Source organism: Ranitomeya imitator, chromosome 5 (genome assembly GCF_032444005.1).
Source record: "Ranitomeya imitator isolate aRanImi1 chromosome 5, aRanImi1.pri, whole genome shotgun sequence".
In the NCBI taxonomy this organism is placed as follows: domain Eukaryota; kingdom Metazoa; phylum Chordata; class Amphibia; order Anura; family Dendrobatidae; genus Ranitomeya; species Ranitomeya imitator.
The window spans coordinates 96,133,482-96,156,457 of record NC_091286.1 but is presented as its reverse complement, the minus strand read 5'-3'; the positions used below and the strand labels follow the sequence as shown (position 1 = coordinate 96,156,457).

The 22,976-nt window shown below is 42.1% G+C and overlaps 1 protein-coding gene across 2 annotated transcripts in view; it reads left to right on the top strand.

Annotated features, from left to right (window-relative positions):
- Nucleotides 1-22,976, top strand: part of SLC24A3 (solute carrier family 24 member 3) — a 515,596-nt gene that overhangs the window by 454,759 nt on the left and 37,861 nt on the right. The window lies entirely within an intron of this gene.

Here is a 22,976-nt window from a genome sequence, read left to right as displayed (position 1 = left end):
GATTCTGTACAGCTATACTAGTGTTTAATATGTCCAATATATCCCAGATCTGATCATCTAGATAATCCGTGGCTCTAACTAATTTATCCCACATCTGTGTTAACATAGGATAAATAAAAATGGTACTAGCAATTTTGTTAGGAATTCCCATTTGTACTATATGTGGCCTCCCCGAGGGACGTGGTGAGTTATCTGCAGCTCTTTTATACAGTGTGTGCTTGGGCACGGCTTGCATATTCACTTGTTTATTTGAAATTATGAATGTAGCCGGGGTTAGGCGTCCTAATGTACAAGTACCCTTTATACCTACGGGAAGCCATTTATATGCTCCTTCTCCGCATATCCAAAATGTACCTTCAGGCAGATCCCATAGTGCTGCAATACCAATCTGTGAGCCAAGTCCACAAATCTAGATACATTCTGAAGCATACACCAAGAGGGTTTTTGTCCCAAGGGGCTACAGTACCCGGCTGCGGGATTCCCACATACAGGCATTCCTTTGATATACTCATCGGATTTATTACAAACCAGGTTCCCCAGCTTACTTGTACAACTGTTTGCATCACCTTGGGGGAACAATTTAGAATGTTTCCATTTTCTATTATGTATGTATCTTTCCAATACTACAGGTTTGAAAGCATCAGAGGGGGGGACGGTTGTACTGAAACTAAGCTGTAGATTTTCTGTGGGGACCTGTCCTAAATTAGTTAATCCAGTCTTATTTCTAGGTACCCATTTTCCTCCCCTAAATGCTAAATATTGTAGATGTGTGTTACTCCCTGAGAGATTACCCTGCCACCAAGGAAATTCTACCCATCCCACAATTGGTATGGCGATTGTAGTATTCCACAGCCTAGCATTACCAATTTGGTTGTTGGCCAGGTTGTCTGAACAATTAGGCCAAGCGAATATTTCTTCTGCTAATACGGGAACTGCTAGAAAAGGTATACTTGTGGCTGATACCGGCGAATGGGTACAGATCCAACAATCTGTCAGGGTTTGTGTATTGTTTAACAAGTCATGCACTAATTTTCTATGATGTTGTACGAATCTATTGTTCAAAGGGGCTAGAGAATTCAGTCTATCCCACGCCTCCGTTGAGGTTATCATTATTAACATCAATATCATGAGTTTATACTGCTTTTCTTGCAATGGCTTGCATGTATCCATGATGCCTTTCCTTCAAGCTTGACTGATGTAGGTGTTGTCAACAGGACTTGGAAGGGTCCGTCAAACCTTGGTTCTAGAGCCTTTCTGGTGTGTCTTTTTACATAGACTTGATCACCTGGTTCCAACTTGTGACTTCCTTCTGTGTTGTCAGGATCTGGAAGGGAAGCAAAAACTTGTGCATGCACCTTAGTTAATTGTTTCTGAAGATTTTGCACATAAGAAGTCAATGACTCAATATTTAACAAAAGTTGCTGTGGAAAATAACATCCTAAATTGGCAGTCCTGCCAAACAAAATTTCATATGGAGACAGTTTAGTCTTACCCCTTGGGGTATTGCGTATTGAGTAAAGGGCCAGTGGAAGGCATTCTGTCCAAGGCTTTCCTGTTTCAGCCATGGCTTTCTGTATTTTTAATTTTAAAGTTCCATTCATGCGTTCCACCTTACCAGAACTTTGAGGATGGTACGGAGTGTGTAACTGACTTTCAACACCCAACATTTTCAGTACATTTTGAAATATTTCTCCAGTGAAATGAGTACCCCTATCTGACTCGATCACTTCAGGGAGACCGTAACGGGGTATCAGTTCGGCAACTAGCTTTACAGCAGTGTTTTTAGCTGAAGCCTTCCGAACTGGATAGGCCTCTGGCCACCCCGAGAACATGTCCACACATACCAACACATACTCATACCCATTACTTTTTGGCAGCTGGATAAAGTCTATTTGTAATCGCTGAAACGGGTAGAGAGGTCGGACGTGGTGCTTCATAGGGGTCTTTGTTGTCTGTCCGGGATTATGTGCCAGGCATATAGCGCATGCAGCACAATAGTCTCTTGCATAGTTGCCAAAACCTGGAGCCAACCAGACTTGCTTTGCCAGTAGTGTCATTGCATTTGCAGACACATGAGTAGGGTGGTGCAGTCCACCAACTACAATCGGATACCAGGCTCTAGGTAGACATATTAGTCCATCTTTCTTCCAAATTCCCGCTTGTTCTTCTGCCCCTTCCTTTTTCCACCTGTCCCTCTCCTCTTCTCCTGCATCTTCCTGTGCTTGTCTCAGTCTATCTTCAGTATTTTCTGTGGGGTTTACAGTATGAACCTGTTGTAAGGGTTTGACAGCTGCTGCTTTGGCTGCTTTATCAGCCCTATCATTTCCCCTAGATTCCCTAGTGTCGAGTCTCACATGTGCAGCTACCTTGATTACTGCTACTTCTTTTGTTTCTTGTGCAGCCTCTAAGATCTGTTTGATCAGAGAAGCATGTTTTACAGGTTGTCCTGACGCTGTCATGTAACCTCTAGCTCTCCAGATTACTCCAAAATCAAACACAATACCATGTGCATACCTAGAATCAGTGTATATATTAGCTGTCTGGTTCTCAGCTATTTTAAGAGCTTCAATCAATGCTGTTAGTTCTGCTTCTTGTGCAGACTGTTTCGGTGGAAGTGGTTCTGCTTTGAGAGTTTCAGATTCTGACACAACTGCATACCCTGTATGGAAGTTACCTGTGTCATCTGCAAACCTACTACCATCTATAAACAGCTCTAAATCTGGATTTTGAAGTGGTGTTTCGGATACATTGGGTAAGCCTACCGTTTCTTGTAAAATGAGCTCTGTACAATCATGTGTGTCTGTAGGGAAAAAATTTGCGTGTGGATCAGTGTCCTTATTCCCCCCTTCAGACTCGAGAGGTAGCAGTGTAGCTATATTGAGAGTCTGAAGCCTAGCAAATGTGATAGTAGAGGGGAGCAACAAAGAACACTGTAGCCGCAAATGTCTGGCCATGGAAATGTGTTTTGGTTGGACCTGGTTTAATATCCCATAAACATCATGTGTAGTTTGAACTGTGAGTGGATACTCTAGAACAATTTCTGATGCTTTGTCCAACAATAGTGAGACAGCAACAACTACACGTACACAGGTTGGCGCTGCTCTAGCTACGGGATCTAACCTTGCTGAAAGATATGCAATTGGTCTTTGTTTCCCTGCATGCTTCTGGGTAAGAACTCCTGTAGCATGGGAATCAACTTCTGCAGCCATAAGCTGAAACGGTTTGGTGTAGTCTGGTAGCCCTAACGCTGGAGCTGAAACAAGGGCATCTTTTAATTGTTGGAACGAAATCTGACCTTCTTTTGTCAACAAATAAGGTTCACTTTTTACACAGTCATACAGTGGTTGCATTAGTTGACTGGCATGTATAATCCATTGTCTACAATGAGACACTATTCCTAAAAATGCTCGTAGCTGTTTATGATTTCTAGGCTCATTCATCTGTCTTATTGCTTCAGTTCTTTGTGGTGTAAGATGCTTTTTACCTTGAGAAATGCAATGACCTAGAAAGACCACTTTGGTCTGACAAACTTGTAGCTTTTGTCTATTCACTTTACACCCTTCTTTTTCTAAAAAAACATAGTAAACTCACAGTGGACCTTTCTGCAGTTTCTAGATCTGGGCAGCAAAGTAGTAGGTCATCCACATACTGCAAAATTACTACCTGTGGTTCGGGTTCAAACCTCTGAAGGACTGTTTGTAGGGCATTTGAATAAAGAGTAGGGGAGTGTATCATTCCCTGTGGAAGGCGTGTCCACGCCAACTGTTTGCCCTTAAATGTAAATGCAAACAAATGCCAACTATCTTGGTGTAAAGGAACCGAGAAAAATGCATTTGAAAGATCTATTACAGTAAATACTTCAGAACTGGCTGGTATCTGTGATAGTAACGTATGAGGATTGGGTACAACTGGGGTGATTGGATCTAGAACTTTGTTTATTTCTCTTAGATCATGTACCATACGATATTTGGGCATAGAACTCTTATCAAGAGTTCTCTTTTTGACTGGATACAGAGGAGTGTTAGCAGGTGATTGTATCTCTACCAAAACTCCTTTCTCTTTATATCCCTCTATCTGTTTTGTAATCGCTAGTTCCTGCTGGGCACTCACAGGGTATTGTCTGAGCTGTGGGAGAACAGTTCCTGGTTGCACAGATAGTTTTACAGGAGAGATATGCAATAGTCCCACATCGGTGTCACCCTGTGCCCACAGTGTTTCTGGGACCATTGAGAGGTCTAGATCTGTGGTGTACTCTTTTTCTTCAGCATAATCCTCAAAAGCCTGAATTCTAACATATTGTTCTAATGTTTCTGCATCATCAGGGATAGTCAGTATAACTGTGCCATCTTCCCTAAAATTGATGTTAGCTTCTAATTTCTTTAGGACATCAGTTCCTAACAAACATGTTGGGGCACCTCTGGCATACAAAAATCTGGATGCAAAACATTTAGGTCCTAATGAGACCTCTAGGGGCACAGTATATGGCAGTGTTCGAATTACCCCATCATAACCCTCAGCAAAAGTTGTTTGTTCTGAAATATCTTCCGGATTCGGAAGAAAATCTTGATTCAAAATTGAGGAAGTTGCACCTGTATCTATCAAAAATGGAATCTCTCTCCCCCCCACATTCACCTGTATCATAGGTCTTCTAGCTGGTAGGGAAGTTTGTAACACATCGAGTCAATCTGAATCTGGTATGGGACCATCTATGATGGTAGATTTCTGCTGGTTGTCCGTTTGGGGAGGGTTATTTCTGGGAACAAATTTGCCTGACTTTATATCTGCCAACTTCTTCCTGCACTCTCTTTGGAAATGACCTGGCTTTTTACAGTAGTGGCAAGGAAAGTTGTGTCTCACTCTTCCTCCTGTATTAGCTTGTGCTATTCTAACAGGCTTACGATTCTCTCTCATATCCATGACTATTCCTAAACATCGTTGTTTCACAATATTTGGTTGTTCAATTGTTCTCCAATCTGGAGTAGAGGATTTAAATTTTTCTCTGATTTTCGGATCTAGCCCCTCTATTAATTGTTTTGTAAAAAGTCTCCTTACTGAAGCATCAGTCAAATCCAATCCTTCATCCCTAAAGCTATTTTCTAATTCTTGACTATATTCTTCAATACTTTGCCCAAATTTCTGCATAATCACACCCGTAGATCCCCTTTCCCTCTGTTTTTCTCTCATGAAAATTATTAATGCCTCTGTGAACTGGGTACCTGATGCTTCTGTCTGTAAGGCACCCCCTTCTGCCACTGGTCTATTGGGCTGTAGGTGTGTCAATAATTCCTGAAAAAGTCCGGGGGACATTTTCATTCTACATAATTCTTCCCCGTCCGCCCAGACCCCAACATGAGTCTGCATGATTTGTTGTATGTATTGTGCAAATCGGATGGGATATTGAGTGGGATCAGGCGCATTATGCAGGAGGGACATACCTTCAGCAGGGGACCAAGGAAAATACTGTCGGGTCTGGTGATATCTAGTTCCCATTACCCCGTCAGCACCAGGTTCCCTAAAGGGTCTTGGTACTACCCTAACAGGGGCAAGTACAGCGCCATGTCTAGGTGTACCACAGACTAGGCAATCATTTCTCCAATCTGGATTTTTGTTGTCCACAGTGTGAACATACCCATCCTCCTACCCCACCAAGATTGGGATACAAGGCTGGAAATTGTTTTCCTCCTTCTGCTCCTCCAGATGGTACAAATGATTGGGCTTTTGGATCTAGGTAAGGTGGTGGGATTATGTCACAACTTTTTCCCTTCCCCATAATCCATTTGGAAGTGTCTGGATCATACTTCCAATTCTCCTCTTTAGCTGTTTTTGAGACCTCTATCATACAGTGTATGATTTCTTCCCACCCATTGTCTTTGATAATTCCACCTCGTTCTTTACTCAGTTTTTCCCATTCTGTACTGAACATAAGTGCTTCTGAAATTCCCAATTTTTCTCTTACCCTTCTAATCTGACTTCTGACTGTCTTCCCACATCTTTCCTGTATGATATCTGCTGCTTCCACTTGTCCTAAGACGGTTTTTGTCTGTTTATTTCCCATTTTTCTTTTTTATTTTTTTCAATATTAGCTATTTCTACCCCAGGTGACGTTTGGACAATCACTTATCCTAGGTGATGTCTCGTTGCCTTCTCTCCTAGGGAGCTAAAATATTGAAGGGCTGATCTGCTCCATTCTTTCTAATGTGCAGAATGTACTTAAGTGCTATTATGCACGCAAACAGACCCAGCAACACCATACAGATCACAAAACTTTCTGTGTCAGTTAGCATACTTGTCCCAGGCTCATGGACCCGCGTCCTGGGCTCATTCTATCAAACCTTATCCAGAAATGAAGGAGGTTAAGCACTTATGAGAGTCAAGCATGGGCGGAGGTCTCCCCGAAAGGACGCAACCACATGACCCAGTTAGGCTGACTTCCGTGTATAAGGCTTATACCCCAACTATTTCGGCTTATTTTTCTACGCACTTTTGCTCTTCTTTCACAACATACCACAACCTTCACACTGTTCACACACTGCCAGGGACAGGACTCATAAATCTATACAATATAGTAACCCGAGTTTTATAGGTATCTACTCACTACTAGACTAACCCAGCGTGACACGGCTCATAGAGATCTTTCGGATAATACAAGGCAGATAAAAGAGAACTAATAATGTCTCTTACCTGGCCAGGTTTTTCAGTTCATTTGCCGTCCATTATCCCAGATCTCCATTGTCCGTATCTGCAGGTGAATCTCGAGCAAATACTCTCATCTCGGGTCCCTGTTCGGTGCGCCAAAGAAATGTTAAGTCCTTCTCAGTCCCTGGCTTACTAGAGGTAGGGATCCTGAGTAAATGACACGCAAACAAGGTATTGTGTGATCATGTACAGGGGAAGCCCAGGAGCACATCTCTCTCTCTGGGCTTTGCCCTCCCTTTATATAGAAAAGAATTATTCTTTTACAGACATGCGCACAAGCGCTCATATTTCACTATCTCTTACATAAACAATCTATACCAGTCTTTATCAGTAGAAAGTTACATCATCTGGAAGGTGAATGAAAGGCTGCTATTGAAAGAAGGAATGCACACATGATTACTTCCATAAAAGGAAATGTCAAGTCAGCAGAAATGTATCTTGTTGTAAGCGAGATTTCTCAGGAAGAAGACAAGATGGATTCCTTTAGTTCAGTCTGATCTCCACAACCTCCTCCCTCAGTCCCTGCACTTGGTATGTCACATAGTATGGCAGTATGTATTCTGGAAAGGAGTAAAACTATCATTACAATATCATGGCTGTCAATTTAAATGTCTCCTGCATTGAACTATTGAGTGACTACATTCATTGGAATCCACAGAATGATAATCAGCAAGGTTGGCCAGTATGGCGTCTGCCTAGTGAATTACAGATAATGTTCCAGCAGCGGCCAGCTGTGCCATCTTTTACACTGATCTTTGTTTCCTGGCCAGTCAGTTCCTTGGCCAGTGTTATTTCCCCAGGGTGCTCGCACTGTGAGCCTTTTTTTTTTTTTGGTACAGAATAGCTACTTTCAAGTAAAATATACCTTGTATATCCAGGACATGGAGACACTATGATATTTCCTCCTCTGAACAAATCATGCTAAGGTATTAGGCTGGAGTCACACTAGCGAGTTTTACGGACGTAAGAGCGCAGAAAATACGTCCGTAAAACTCGCCAAACAAACGGCCCAATTATTCTCTATGCCCCTGCTCCTATCTGCCGTATTTTACTGATCAGTATTATACGGCTTTCTACGGCCGTAGAAAATCGCAGCATGCTGCGTTTGTCACCGTATTGCGCAAAAAAAACGCCAATGAAAGTCTATGGAAGCCCCAAAAATACGGATTACACACGGACCAGCAGTGTGACTTGCGAGAAATACGCAGTGGTGTTAGAGAGAAAAGCCGGCGATTCAGTGCAGTGTAGAGTAAAATACACTGACAGCTTACATTAGAATAGGTAGAATAAATGTGTACACATAGACTAGGTATATATATATACAGTGGGGCAAAAAAGTATTTAGTCAGTCAGCAATAGTGCAAGTTCCACCACTTAAAAAGATGAGAGGCGTCTGTAATTTACATCATAGGTAGACCTCAACTATGGGAGACAAACTGAGAAAAAAAAATCCAGAAAATCACATTGTCTGTTTTTTTTAACATTTTATTTGCATATTATGGTGGAAAATAAGTATTTGGTCAGAAACAAAATTTCATCTCAATACTTTGTAATATATCCTTTGTTGGCAATGACAGAGGTCAAACGTTTTCTGTAAGTCTTCACAAGGTTGCCACACACTGTTGTTGGTATGTTGGCCCATTCCTCCATGCAGATCTCCTCTAGAGCAGTGATGTTTTTGGCTTTTCGCTTGGCAACACGGACTTTCAACTCCCTCCAAAGGTTTTCTATAGGGTTGAGATCTGGAGACTGGCTAGGCCACTCCAGGACCTTGAAATGCTTCTTACGAAGCCACTCCTTCGTTGTCCTGGCAGTGTGCTTTGGATCATTGTCATGTTGAAAGACCCAGCCACGTTTCATCTTCAATGCCCTTGCTGATGGAAGGAGGTTTGCACTCAAAATCTCACGATACATGGCCCCATTCATTCTTTCATGTACCCGGATCAGTCGTCCTGGCCCCTTTGCAGAGAAACAGCCCCAAAGCATGATGTTTCCACCACCATGCTTTACAGTAGGTATGGTGTTTGATGGATGCAACTCGGTATTCTTTTTCCTCCAAACACGACAAGTTGTGTTTCTACCAAACAGTTCCAGTTTGGTTTCATCAGACCATAGGACATTCTCCCAAAACTCCTCTGGATCATCCAAATGCTCTCTAGCAAACTTCAGACGGGCCCGGACATGTACTGGCTTAAGCAGTGGGACACGTCTGGCACTGCAGGATCTGAGTCCATGGTGGCGTAGTGTGTTACTTATGGTAGGCCTTGTTACATTGGTCCCAGCTCTCTGCAGTTCATTCACTAGGTCCCCCCGCATGGTTCTGGGATTTTTGCTCACCGTTCTTGTGATCATTCTGACACCACGGGGTGGGATTTTGCGTGGCGCCCCAGATCGAGGGAGATTATCAGTGGTCTTGTATGTCTTCCATTTTCTAATTATTGCTCCCACTGTTGATTTCTTCACTCCAAGCTGGTTGGCTATTGCAGATTCAGTCTTCCCAGCCTGGTGCAGGGCTACAATTTTGTTTCTGGTGTCCTTTGACAGCTCTTTGGTCTTCACCATAGTGGAGTTTGGAGTCAGACTGTTTGAGGGTGTGCACAGGTGTCTTTTTATACTGATAACAAGTTTAAACAGGTGCCATTACTACAGGTAATGAGTGGAGGAAAGAGGAGACTCTTAAAGAATAAGTTACAGGTCTGTGAGAGCCAGAAATCTTGATTGTTTGTTTCTGACCAAATACTTATTTTCCACCATAATATGCAAAAAAAATGTTAAAAAAACAGACAATGTGATTTTCTGGATTTTTTTTTCTCAGTTTGTCTCCCATAGTTGAGGTCTACCTATGATGTAAATTACAGACGTCTCTCATCTTTTTAAGTGGTGGAACTTGCACTATTGCTGACTGACTAAATACTTTTTTGCCCCACTGTATATATGTCAGTAGACACATATATGTATATATATTATTACTTCATACAGCGCTGGATAGCTTTAAAGCCGGTAATTCAATTACCGGCTTTTGCTATCTCCTTCCTAAACCCGACATGATATGAGACATGGTTTACATACAGTAAACCATCTCATATCACCTTTTTTTTGCATATTCCACACTACTAATGTTAGTAGTGTGTATATGCAAAATTTGGCCGTTCTAGCTATTAAATTAAAGGGTTAAATGGCGGAAAAAATTGGCGTGGGCTCCCGCGCAATTTTCTCCGCCAGAGTAGTAAAGCCAGTGACTGAGGGCAGATATTAATAGCCTGGAGAGGGTCCACGGTTATTGGCCCCCCCCTGGCTAAAAATATCTGCCCCCAGCCACCCCAGAAAAGGCACATCTGGAAGATGCGCCTATTCTGGCACTTGGCCACTCTCTTCCCATTCCCGTGTAGCGGTGGGATATGGGGTAATGAAGGGTTAATGCCACCTTGCTATTGTAAGGTGACATTAAGCCAAATTAATAATGGAGAGGCGTCAATTATGACACCTATCCATTATTAATCCAATACTAGTAAAGGGTTAAAAAAAACACAAACACATTATTAAAAAATATTTTAATGAAATAAAAACAAAGATTGTTGTAGTAATTTATTCTACGCTCAATCCAATCACTGAAGAAAAAAAATGGATCCGGCGAATGATGCCGCCAGATCTGTTTTTTTTCTCATAGACTTGTATTAGCGACGGATTGCGGCAGATGGCCTCACGTTTCATGCGTCATTCGCTGGATACGTCAAAAATTGTTTATCCGGCGGCCGGATAAAATGGACAAAGTAACTGTTAGGACTGGCGGAACGCACCAAGAAAGGTGATACAGATGCGTTCGCAGTCCGGGGTCCACCGTGCAGGTGAAAACCTGCTGCTAGTAAATACAGGCTATATGGCGGTACACTAAAGTATATACACGTGGGTTCAACCTCACCCAGCGTGAAGGGAGCAATCCTGTTGCGTCACAGGATCGCGGTACCGCACCTAAAGCGCGAGCGAGTAGTCAGCGTACTTAACCCCAACTGGGATTGAAGTCCGATTAGACCCTCGCTGGCACTACACCGCAACTGGGTGTGTAAGGTAACTAAATATAAATATATGAATGCACAGGAGTGCGAGCAATGCCGCACTGACGGACGCCACCAACCACACTGGCTTGGGTATGGAAAGCGCAAGGCAAGCGCCGTACAGGCGGACACAGCAAGAGGACGCTGCAATGTGTGTTTCGTGCTGTTGGATAAGTCGGGCGCTAGATTAGCAAACATACACCTTCCGCGAACAGACATTCAATAGGGAGGGTTATTTAAAGAGCGACTTTCACTCACAACACACACACATATTTACAAGACAATACTAGCGCATGGCCGTGCGGTCATGCGCAGTTTATATAGTTGCAGCACAGGAAGTGGCTACAGAACTTTTGCCCTTCCAAGACCTGCCAAAAGGACCAATGGGATGTGCTGCAGCACCTGAGCATGTGACCCTCGATCTCGAACAGGAGAACTTGCCCTGGGCATGCTCAGTGCGTGCAAACAAGGACTTAGATCCAGAAACGTCCACTCGCCGCTGCCCAGCACTGGCCTTAATGGCAGAAGCAGGAAAAGCAGCAGCAACTCTTCGCACAGAGTCAGACTGAGCGAGACGCTGGGATCGACGTCCCTGCTGAGCAGACTCCACTGCGGCTGGAGGAGAATGGGAGACTGCAGCGGAGACGGATCGAGATTCCCCCTGTGCAGCAGAGGAAACTCGACTCCTAACAGTAACGTTTTTTTGTGTCCGTCAAAAAAATGGACAGCGATGTTGTTTGCTAGAATGGAAGCCTATGGGCCGGATCCATCAAATGACGGAATCCGGCGACTGATTCTGTTTTTTTTTTAGGATTCAATTAGCTGGATCAGCTAGTCGGATCCGGCAAAAAAACTGATCCGTCGCATCAGTTTTTCACAATCTGCAACGGGTCCGTTTTTTCAAAATTAGACGGATTGTGACTGATGGCAAAAAACTGATGTGTGAAAGGGGCCTTAGTGTCCAACTATTTAGCCTGCATCAAACCTCAGACTTACTGTCAGCAAAGGTTTAGGACATTAGGTACATTGAATTTACTGAAATAATGAGTCAGCATGTATTTGACTTCTTGACGTCTGTCACACCCTGTCTACATGCAGACCCAGCTGAGCTCTCCCATTAGCTTTATAGTATTCCACCATTCCTAAAATTCCTTCTATTCTCACTGAAACCAAAATAGGTGCTCATGAGGGCTCTTTAACTGACAACTTGTAAGAAAGCGTTTGTTTTCCCTCTTACTAGTTACAGTGCCAACCTGATGAACCGGAGCATCTGCTCTAACATTGCCCATTGTGTTTCGGTTACGCCATGTTGACTTCATCTTATGTTGGGCAATTTGCCAAGTTTTTTGTTGTAGTACTGTTAACAGGTACACTGATGCAACAGCACTGAGAATGAGGTGACAGTGGTGCTTAACCAACAACTATTTATTTGATTAACACAAGTTAATATATACAGTATATATATATATATATATATATATATATATATAGTGTCTATGGCACAGTATCAAGGTACATGGTAATATGGAGAGAACAGGGTATTCACACAACATTATTTACACACTGTCGTTCTATATTCACCATTAAACAACCATTGTCCTCAACAATGTTTCAGTCCTAATACCTTGACTTAGGGTGCATCACCGTCACTAACAGGCCCGTCACCATCGCAATATGAAGATCAATACAGGCCCCAACAGCAGTCTACATTACTCCCCATTAGGCCACAAGTCCTGTATCGATGAGTCACTGAGTCATGAAGCACAGCCCTGGCTACCCCCTCTGTATCGTGGTTGCAGCTTACACGAATGTCCCTCTTCTGCAGCTGGTCACCTCTTCGAGTTCTGGTCCTGCTCACACAACTCGAATCTCCCAACTCGGGTCTCTTGTCTTCACACAAGTCTGGTCTCTCGTAATGGCGGCTATTAGCCAACTCCACTGCTCATACGTCCATCCTGTTACAGGTCAAGGCCCATCATATTCTGCAGTGCTTTACAGACATTATTATCACTGTCCTATCAGTATACTACTCACACTGTGCGCCACCTTGATTGGGTGTGAGTGTCAGCTCTACGTGAGAGCTGACACCCTGCAGCAACACCCACAATTGGTGATAGCACCTATTGCGGACATTTAACCCCTCTCTGATGCCATTGTCAATAGTGACAGTGACATAGAGGAGCATCGCAGAGGGAGTGAGCTCCCTGTCTGCTCCCATCAGCTCAACATGATGCAATCGCCTTGTGCCAATGGTCTTCATGGTAACCGTTTAGAGCCCTGAAATCAGCGCATGTAGCTACAACCAAAATGTTTCTGTGTGATGTGCAATATGTTAGTATCTGGGGCCTCATTTTAAACTTTGCCTTGGGCCCCACTTTGCCTAAAACCGGCCCTGTGTACAGCATACTCTAATCAGTGAATTGTAGTAAGATATGGTCGATCGAGTCTATGTACATATATGCACTTTAATTGCTGGGTCAAGTCCATGAGTGTGGGGTGATGGTTGTAGTCTTATTACAGGCTTTGTTATGCAAGCCCTTTTAGCTTTTTAATGTTTTTATAATTGGAGTATATCTTAAATGTCAATAAAGGTACAAACATTTTATTCTTAATATTTTTGAGTGATCCCTGATATTAGTATGCCTCCTTTTCTCTTTCTGTGTGTTGCCCATTATACTTAGCATACTAAGGGTGATCCTTGTTCACCGGAGTGGTGCCCTCCGCCCTTGTTCAGAGTACGTCACACTAGCAGTATTTGTAGAAGATATACTATATGGCAGGTTATTTTATGCCATGTTTGTTCCATACATTGGATATGTTTAAAGAACGCCAAACCCAGAAATGCATCATAACAGGCTGCCGTCACACTAGCAGTATTTGGTCAGTATTTTACATCAGTATTTGGAAGCCAAAACCAGGAGTGGAACAAATAAAGGAAAAATATAACAGAAATATATGCACCACTTCTGCATTTTTCACCCACTCCTAGTTTTGGCTTACAAATACTGATGTAAAATACTGACCAAATACTGCTAGCTCTGCTGCCTCATTATAGTGCATGGATCCCTCTGGGGGGTTTCATCTGAATCACTTCACTCAGAAATTTAGATGGAAACACCAAAGTAAGTACTTAGTATAGAGCGCCGGAAAAATGCACTGTGCCTCAAAAGTAGTTCCGGATTTACGTATAAGGTATTGGCACACTCTGTAGAAATTGCACAACAAACGGTGAGGTACATTTTTTCCTATTAGCTGTTATAAAAATTAATAATTTGGGGCTAAAACAAGATTTTAGCAGTAAAAATATAATTATTTTCTTTACATCGCCCAATGGTATTAATTTCATGTGGCACATGTGGTGTCAATATGCTCACTGCACCCCTAGGAAAATATTTAGAATTGAGAGTCCTCAGTGGTTGATACCTTTTAATGGCTAACTGAAAAGATGGTAACAAATTGCAAGCTTTCGAGACTACACAGGTCTCTTCATGAGGCAAAGACTAAAAGAAATTCTGAAGAATCACATATTTATGCACAACACAGAGAAAGAAAAAAAAGGGAAAACCATGGATAAGACAGGTGACATGAAGCAGAATTATCATGAGTGATAAACAGTTATGTCCATAAATATTGGGCCAGCTCTTAGATAAGGAATGTTTTATTGTCCTCTGATTAGGGTCTCTGTTGTGATGAACCCTCATAGTCTGAGGGGCAAGTTCCTTAGTTGATGTAAAAAGACACATTCATTCCTGCAGTGAGACTGTCAAAGGTCGTCATCAGTTTATATTCCCAGACTCTTCTGTCCTCATATGAACTCGAGCCTGGGAACTTTTCAGAATATTTTCCCATGCTCGAGTTCATATGAGGACATCCAGCAGAGGGCGCATCACCGCGACTGAAAGTAACTACAGGTCATTGACCTACATTCCATTCATTCCTCTGGGTTTTACAGGCAGGAGCACAGCTGCATTAGCAGGCTTCTACTTGTAAAATTAGTTAACCCCTTCAGATGGATTTTCATCGTGGGACGAGACTGATCATCGGAAGATATGGGATATTGTTGTTTTTTTATTTTACCTTTTTTACAGAACGAGGGTCTTCAGGTGGATTACCAGGATAATAAAACATTACAACAACCTGTGTATTTATTTAATTAAAATACTTTGTAATAATGTGTGTGTGTGTGTGTTTTAACCATTTCATACAATTGGATTAATAATGGATAGGTGTCATATTTGACGCCTCTCCATTATTAATCTGGCTTACTGTCACCTTACAATAGCAAGGTGTTATTAACCCTTCATTACCCCATATCCCACCTCTACACGGGAATGGGAAGAGAGTGGCCAAGTGCCAGAATAGACGCATCTTCCAGATGTGCCTTTTCTGGGGTGGCTGGGGGCAGATGTTTTTAGCCAGGGGGGGGCCAATAACCATGGACCCTCTCCAGACTATTAATATCTGCCCTCAGTCACTGGCTTTACCACTCTGGCGGAGAAAATTGCGCGGGAGCCCACGCCAATTTTTTCCGTGATTTAACCCTTAAATTTAATAGCTAGAGCGCCCAAATTTTGCACATACACACTACTACCATTAGTAGTGTGGAATATGCAAAAAAAAGGGGATATGAGATGGTTTACTGTATGTAAACCATGTCTCATATCATGTCGGGTTTAGGAAGGAGAAAGCAAATGTCGGCAATTGAATTACCGGCTTTTAAGCTATCTAGCGCTGCATTAAATATAAATATATATATATAGGTGTCTCCCTGACATATATATATATATATATATATATATATATGTGTATATATACCTATTCTATGTGTATATATCTACTCTAATGTAACCTGTCAGTGTGATTTTACTGTACACTGCGCTGAATTACCGGCTTTTCAAAGGACACCCGTGCGTAAAAATCGGACAGCAATACGGATGTCATACGGATGTTGCGATAAAAAGATCGCATGACACTCGCATACGTTACATCCGTTTTTTCGGTCCGTAAATCGGACCGTTTTTTTTCTCTCAAGTGGAAAAGAGGCCTTAGTCTTTGCCTGATAAAGAGACCTGTGTAGTCTCGAAAGCTTGCAATTTGTTACCATCTTTTCAGTTAGCCATTAAAAGGTATCAACCACTGAGGACTCTCAATTCTAAATATTTTTCTATCTACTGGCTAACACGGTACCAAGATATATATCTGTCCTGCACCCCTAGGTGAATTCATTTGGGAGTGTAGTTTGTAAAATGAGGTCACATGGTGGGTTATTACTGTTCTGGCACCACAGAGGCTCTGCCAATGTTACATGGCACTCTCAAACCTTTCCAGCAAAAACTGAACTCCTTCCCTTCTGAACTTTGTGTGCCTGTGCCTCAAAAGTAGTTTTTGAAAACATATGGCGTATCAGTGTACTCAGGAGAAATTGCAGAACAAATTTTGGGGTCCATTTTCTCTTGTTACCTTTGCGAACATGAATTACCCGTATATACTCGAGTATAAGCTGACCCGAGTATAAGCCGACCCCCCTAATTTTGCCACAAATTAACTGGGAAAACTTATTGACTCGAGTATAAGCCTAGGGTAGGAAATGCAGCAGCTACTGGTAAATTTCAAAAATAAAAATAGATGCTCCATACCGTTCATTATTGCCCCATAGATGCTCCATATACAACTGTGCTATATAGAATGCTCTGCACCGTTCATTATGATCCCATAGATGCTCCATAGAAAGCTGTGCCCCATATATCTATTGCTCTGCACCGTTGATTATGGCCCCATAGATGCTCCTTATAAAGCTGTGCCATATAGAATGCTCTGCAGTGTTCATTATGGCCCAATAGATGCTCCTTATAAAGCTGTGCCCCATACATCTATTGCTCTGCACCGTTGATTATGGCCCCATAGATGCTCCTTATAAAGCTGTGCCCCATATCTATTGCTCTGCACCGTTGATTATGGCCCCATAGATGCTCCTTATAAAGCTGTGCCCCATATCTATTGCTCTGCACCGTTGATTATGGCCCCATAGATGCTCCTTATAAAGCTGTGCCCCATATATATTGCTCTGCACCGTTGATTATGGCCCCATAGATGCTCCTTATAAAGCTGTGCCCCATATCTATTGCTCTGCACCGTTGACTATGGCCCCATAGATGCTCCTTATAAAGCTGTGCCATATATAATGCTCTGCACCGTTCTTTATGGCCCCATAGATGCTCCTTATATAATGCTGTGCCATATAGAATGCTGCTGGTGCTGCAATAAAAAAAAAAAAAAAATCACATACTCACCTCTCTTGCTCAGGGTGCCGGCGCTTTCAATAATTACCTGCTCCTCGTGCGGCTCCGTCTCCAGCACTGACGCTCAGCAGAGGGCGCGCACTGACTACGTCACAGCGCCCTCTAACCTGAGCGTCACTGCTAGAGGACGCTGCAGACGGAGCCGCACCGGAGCGAGGAGCAGGTAAATATAGCGCAGCGCTGCGCTCCCCTTACCTGCTCCCGGCGCGGTCCCTGCAGTCCCTGGCTTCCCCGGCGCTGCAGCTTCTTCCTGTAATTGAGCGGTCACAGTTACCGATCATTTACAGCAATGAATATGCGGCTCCTCCCCTATGGAAGGTGGAGCCGCCTATTCATTTCTGTAATGAGCGGTGCCATGTGACCACTCAGTACAGGAAGAATCTGCAGCGCCGGGGAAGCCAGGGACTGCAGGGACCGCGCCGGGAGCAGGTAAGTATAATTACACAGCCCCCGCTCTCCCTCCCCTGCCGACCGCCGGGTATATGACTCGAGTATAAGCCGAGAGGGGGACTTTCAGCCCCAAAAAATGGGCTGAAAATCTCGGCTTATACTCGAGTATATACGGTATTTGGAGCTAAAAAAAAAACATTTTTGTGGGAAAAATATGATTTTTTTTATTTCCATGGCTCAACATTATAAACTTCTGAGAAGCACATCTAGGTATGTTCCCTGAGGGGTCTAGTTTCCAAAATCGTGTCACTTGTGGGGGGATTTCTACTGTTCAGGCACATTAGGGGCTCTACAAATGTGACATGGCGTCCAGTAATTAATTATTCCAGCATATTTTACATTCAAAAAGTCAAATGATGCTCCTTCCCTTCCTAACCCTGCTTTACGCCCGATGAGTAGTTTTCCTCCACATATTGGGTTCTCAGGAGACATTTGATAACAAATTGCATGGTCCATTTTCTCCTCTTACCCTTGTGAAAGTAAACAAAATATTAAAAAAAAAAAAAAAAACATTTTTGTGAAAAAAAAGTTAAGTTTATTATTTTAATTTTTCCTTTCACATTCCATTAATTCCCGTGAAGCACCTGAAGGGTTAATAAGCTTCTTGAATGTGGTTTTGAGCACCTTGAGGAGTGTAGTTGTTAGAATTTTGTCACTTTCGGGTATTTTGAGCCATATAGACCCCACAAAGTCACTTCAAATGTAATGTGGTCCCTTAAAAAAATGGTTTTGTAAATGTTGTTGTAGAAATGAGAAATAGCTGGTCAAAATTTAACCCTTATAACTTCCTAACAAAAAAGATTATGTTTCAAAATTGTGCTGATGTAAAGTAGACATGTGATAAATGTTATGTATTAACTATTTTGTGTGCCATTCCTCTGGTTTAAGTGCATAAAAACTAAAGTTTGAAAATTGCTAAATTTTCCCAAATTTGCCTTTTTTTTACAAATAAACTTAAGCCATATCAATGAAATGTTACCAGAATCAGTGGGATCCATTGAAGGGTTCCAGAGTTATTACCTCATAAAGTGACAGTGGTCAGAATTGAAAAAATTGGCCTGGTCAGGAAGGAAAAAACAGGCTTCAGTCTGAAGGGGTTAATATATATGGAAAAAAGTGCTCAATTAAAATCACATATAGTGGGATGGTCACTTTCTCTCAGGCTAGGTTCACATTGCATTAATGGGTTAACACTAGCGGACTCCGTTACATGGCGAAATTGTCGCAATTAACGCCATGCAACGGATCCGTTAGCGCACCCATTGACGGCAATGTGCTAACGGATCTCTAGCGCATGCCATTTTCGGCACGCGCTAGCGATGTCCCGTTAGTTTTGGACGGACCGTGGACGCTGCTTGCAGCGTCCGAGGTCCGTTCCTCGCTAGCGCAGATCGGGTATCTGCGCTAGCGGGATCGGCAAACGCGATCCCTTTTGGGACATTGCGTTAGCGCAGTCCGTAGAGCTATGTGCTAAACGGACTGCCCTAACGCAATGTGAACCTAGCCTTAATGAAGAAGATACGTATCAAATGACTATATAGTCATTCAGCAGATCTTTCAAACGGAAGAGTTGGTAGCTAATACAATTAAAGTATAATGTATATGTCCTCTTTGGGCTCTCAGAAATTTATGAACAGGGTATAATTTTCAGATGACTTCATAAAAAATCGGTAGCTGACCCTTATCATTATTACTATTTATTATTATAGCACCATTTATTCCATGGCGCTTTACATGTGAGGAGGGGTATACATAATAAAAACAGGTACAGTAATCTTGAACAATACAAGTCATAACTGGTACAGGAGGAGAGAGGACCCTGCCCGCGAGGGATCACAATCTACAATTATTGGTAGTATATGTAATCTCATATAACTCAGAAGGTTATTTAACCAGAATATCATTCCAAAGTAAGGATTAGAGCTCACTGCTACCTATCTGAACATGCTCAGAGAGCTACTTGCTCAAATCTATACCTAGATCTGTTCTAATTTCCCCCTGTATTCTAAAGGCTGGTTGCTGACTACGCCTATGTATCTCACTGTTACAGAAATGGGACTATTCTCAATCTATCACTGCATAATGTGGCTGCGGACCACACGTTAGTGTTTGTTATACATTGACCAGCACATTATTATTTGTTAAAATAAAAAAACAGTGGCCTCCCCTACATGTTTCACCATTACTGGCGCCTTCAGGAGTAATGAGCCTACAAGATTGGACTCTCATTACCCCTGAAGACGCCAGTAATGGTGAAACATGTTGGGGAGGCAAAAGCGGTATGGAGACCGGAAAGTGCTGTAATGACAAGTTTATAATACTCCTATTAGCTAGATGGCACAAAATGTTTACGTGCCATTTTGTCTACTAAGAGTACTGACCAGTAGCTGTAATATGCTGCCTTTTTGTCAAACAGCTTATTAGGATTATTTTATTCCCTTATATAGCGCCATTAATTCCACAGCGTTGTACATACGTTATTATCATCGCTGTCCCCGATGGCGCTCCCAATCTAGATTCCCTACCAGTATGTCTTTGGAATGTGGGTGGAAACCAGAGGAGAGGACACCCACATAAACTGGGGGAGAACATACAAACTCCTTGCAGATGATGTCCTTGGTGGGTTTTGAACCCAGGACCCCGGCGCTGCAATGCTAACCACTGAGCCACCGTGCTGCTGCCTTTATGACAGTATATGCATTGCACAGTAACTGTCATTTTTTTCTATAGTAATAGTGAAAATAAACTTTTCACTACATCTTATCAGATAATATTATTACTAAATGTCTCTAGAAAGAATCTATAGTAGTGCCTCAAAGACCATACTCCCATAGCATATAATCAACAACGTCCATGCTAGTATCAGAGCCCAGTGGCCACTGGCTCATCTATCATTGCGATATAACTGCGGTATTAATATTGTGGTATTTGCACCCCCCTTTTTTTGTATACTATAGTACCGCGTTTGTATTTCGTTTATGACCGTTTTTTTGGCTTTGACTTATATTTTTTCAGTTTTCCATTTAGTACACCTATGACATTGTATATGTATATATTATATTATAGTCTCGTATCGGCAAGTGGACTGAGGAGATTGAGTATCCGCCTGTGTTATATACTTGTTGTTGGATCACTCGCAGTTATTTCAATATTTGGGCATTAGCATATTTTTACGTATTTTTGTACTATATACTGCCAGTGATTTAACAGTGTATTTGCGTCCGTCATACTATTGATCCTTCCCTACGGAGGTTTTCTTTTAGCCCTGTCACTGTTTTTGGTCTCTCCTTTTATCTTTGTTTTTTGTTTATAATAAAGATATAACTTTTTATAAATTTACATCTTACGTTGCCTTATCACTTTTTGTCCATGGGCTATGATACTAGCATGGACGTTGTTGATTATATCTTATCAGATAAACCTGCTTCTTTTTCCTCCAGGCCTAATCATTCATTCTCCAATTTCTCTATTCATGTGTAAAACGTGTCTTCAGTCACTATAGATTTTCCCATTACTGAGATACGAGAAGACAATTAGCGCTCATAAAGTTCCATGGAGAACTATAACTCTCATTTCAGGAGAACTTGCAGCAGAATGTCTCTCACTCCTCCCTTCTTCTCTGCTCTCTGTAGAATTTTAAAAGCACCAACTGCCATCTACTATCTCAGTAATGGGATAATCTGTTTTCATTGCAGACAGATTTTACAGATTTTTCCCCAAGAATTGAGAGTGAAAGATCTGTCCAGGGGGAGAAAGAAGTAGATTTCTCTGATAAGATATATTACAAAGTTGTTTATTTTCATGTGCAATATTGATTTATGAAATAAGAAATAAAAATGTAATCGATGGTTACTTTTTAAGTCCTCCGTGATTAGAGAAAAGGCTCTCACAAAGTCACAGTTGTGCTTCCTGCCATTTGTGGTCCTGGATCCGTGAGGAGATTTTTGCCTTGACCTGTATCTGTCAGATGGACAGACCCAAAACATCACATTTATACTCCACGGTGGGAAGCACTGTCTCATATATTCTCTGTACTGGACACACATTGCGGATCTTGCTTATTCATAGTCTGATGAAGGTAATGGTAGATTTTTTTACTTCGTGACATTAACAACAAACAGAACAACAGCTTGTAGTGCAATCAAAGCCCCGAATCCACACGCTATCTCCAAGACCCATGACTTCCTGTGTGAATGACTTCACCGCACAAGACTTTTAATGGGAATTGCCAATTAGATAGGAATATAAACTTGCACCATGGACATTTCCAGCTGTTTATACAGTTCTGACCTTTCAGTTATCCAAAAGAAATAAGTGATCGTAATTTAGTAAATGTGTCTATCCAGAAGGTTCTAGACGTGGGACACATATCAACCAGACATTTATGGCATATCTTGTTGGATTGCCATGTTTAAGATGATAATATTCCACAAATGCTTGCATCCCTGTTAGTCAAAGATAATTAAAGGTGTTGTCTGTGACTTTAATATTAATAATTGGATAGGTTATCAGTATCATATTGGTGAGGATCCAACACCCTCACCGATCAAGTGTTCTCACACCGGATGGTGACTGGATGTAAAATGTGAACGGAGCCGGAACGCGCCAGCTCTGTACACAGTGTAGTGGTCGCTGCCGGAAGCTGAAGCTCAGCTCCTAGCAGGGCCGGACTGGCCATCTGGCAATTCTGGCAAATGCCAGAAGGGCCGGTCTGGTCATGGCCTGCCTTGACTGTTACATTGTTAACAGAATCGGTGTTCTCAAGACACCCATACTGTTAAGAGTTGTGACGGAGGTATCATTAGAAATATTGGTCTTCTAGTAAATCTTGCTTTCCTCCACGCAGGGTAATATTAGTAATATATCCCATGTGATTCTTGGGGACAGGGTCAGCATGGGCCTGTGTGATTTCAAATGCCAGAGCGGAATTTCAGCCCCAGTCCGTACCTGTCTCCTAGTCAGTCTATAGCAGAGGTCCCCAACTCCAGTCCTCAAGGCCCACCAACATGTCATGTTTTCAGGATTTCCTTAGTCTTGCCCAGGTAATAATTGCATCACCTGTGCAATGCAAAGGAAATCCTGAAAACATGACCTGTTGGTGGGCCTTGAGGACTGGAGTTGGGGACCTCTGGTCTATAGTATAGAGATTATAGTTTGTGATCAGAACCCGTCTCTTTGACTCCTGAACTTTCATCCTCATCATCTTCTGTATCGTTCTTGTTTCCAACATCAGAGCCAGCTGTGATAACTGATCTACATTGATTCTCATTCACTGTATGTAGTGTATCGCTATGGTAAATTAAATAAATGAAAAAAATATATATGTCAGGTATATATCAGCCAATTTGCTTGTCAGCCAACTTTTCAAGAAACCAAGTTTGGCCAAGTTAATTTGAGTATATTAAAATCTGATTTTCGCCTATTAAAAAAGGAACAATTTTATCCATATTGTCATTCGCATTATTATTCGCACATGTCT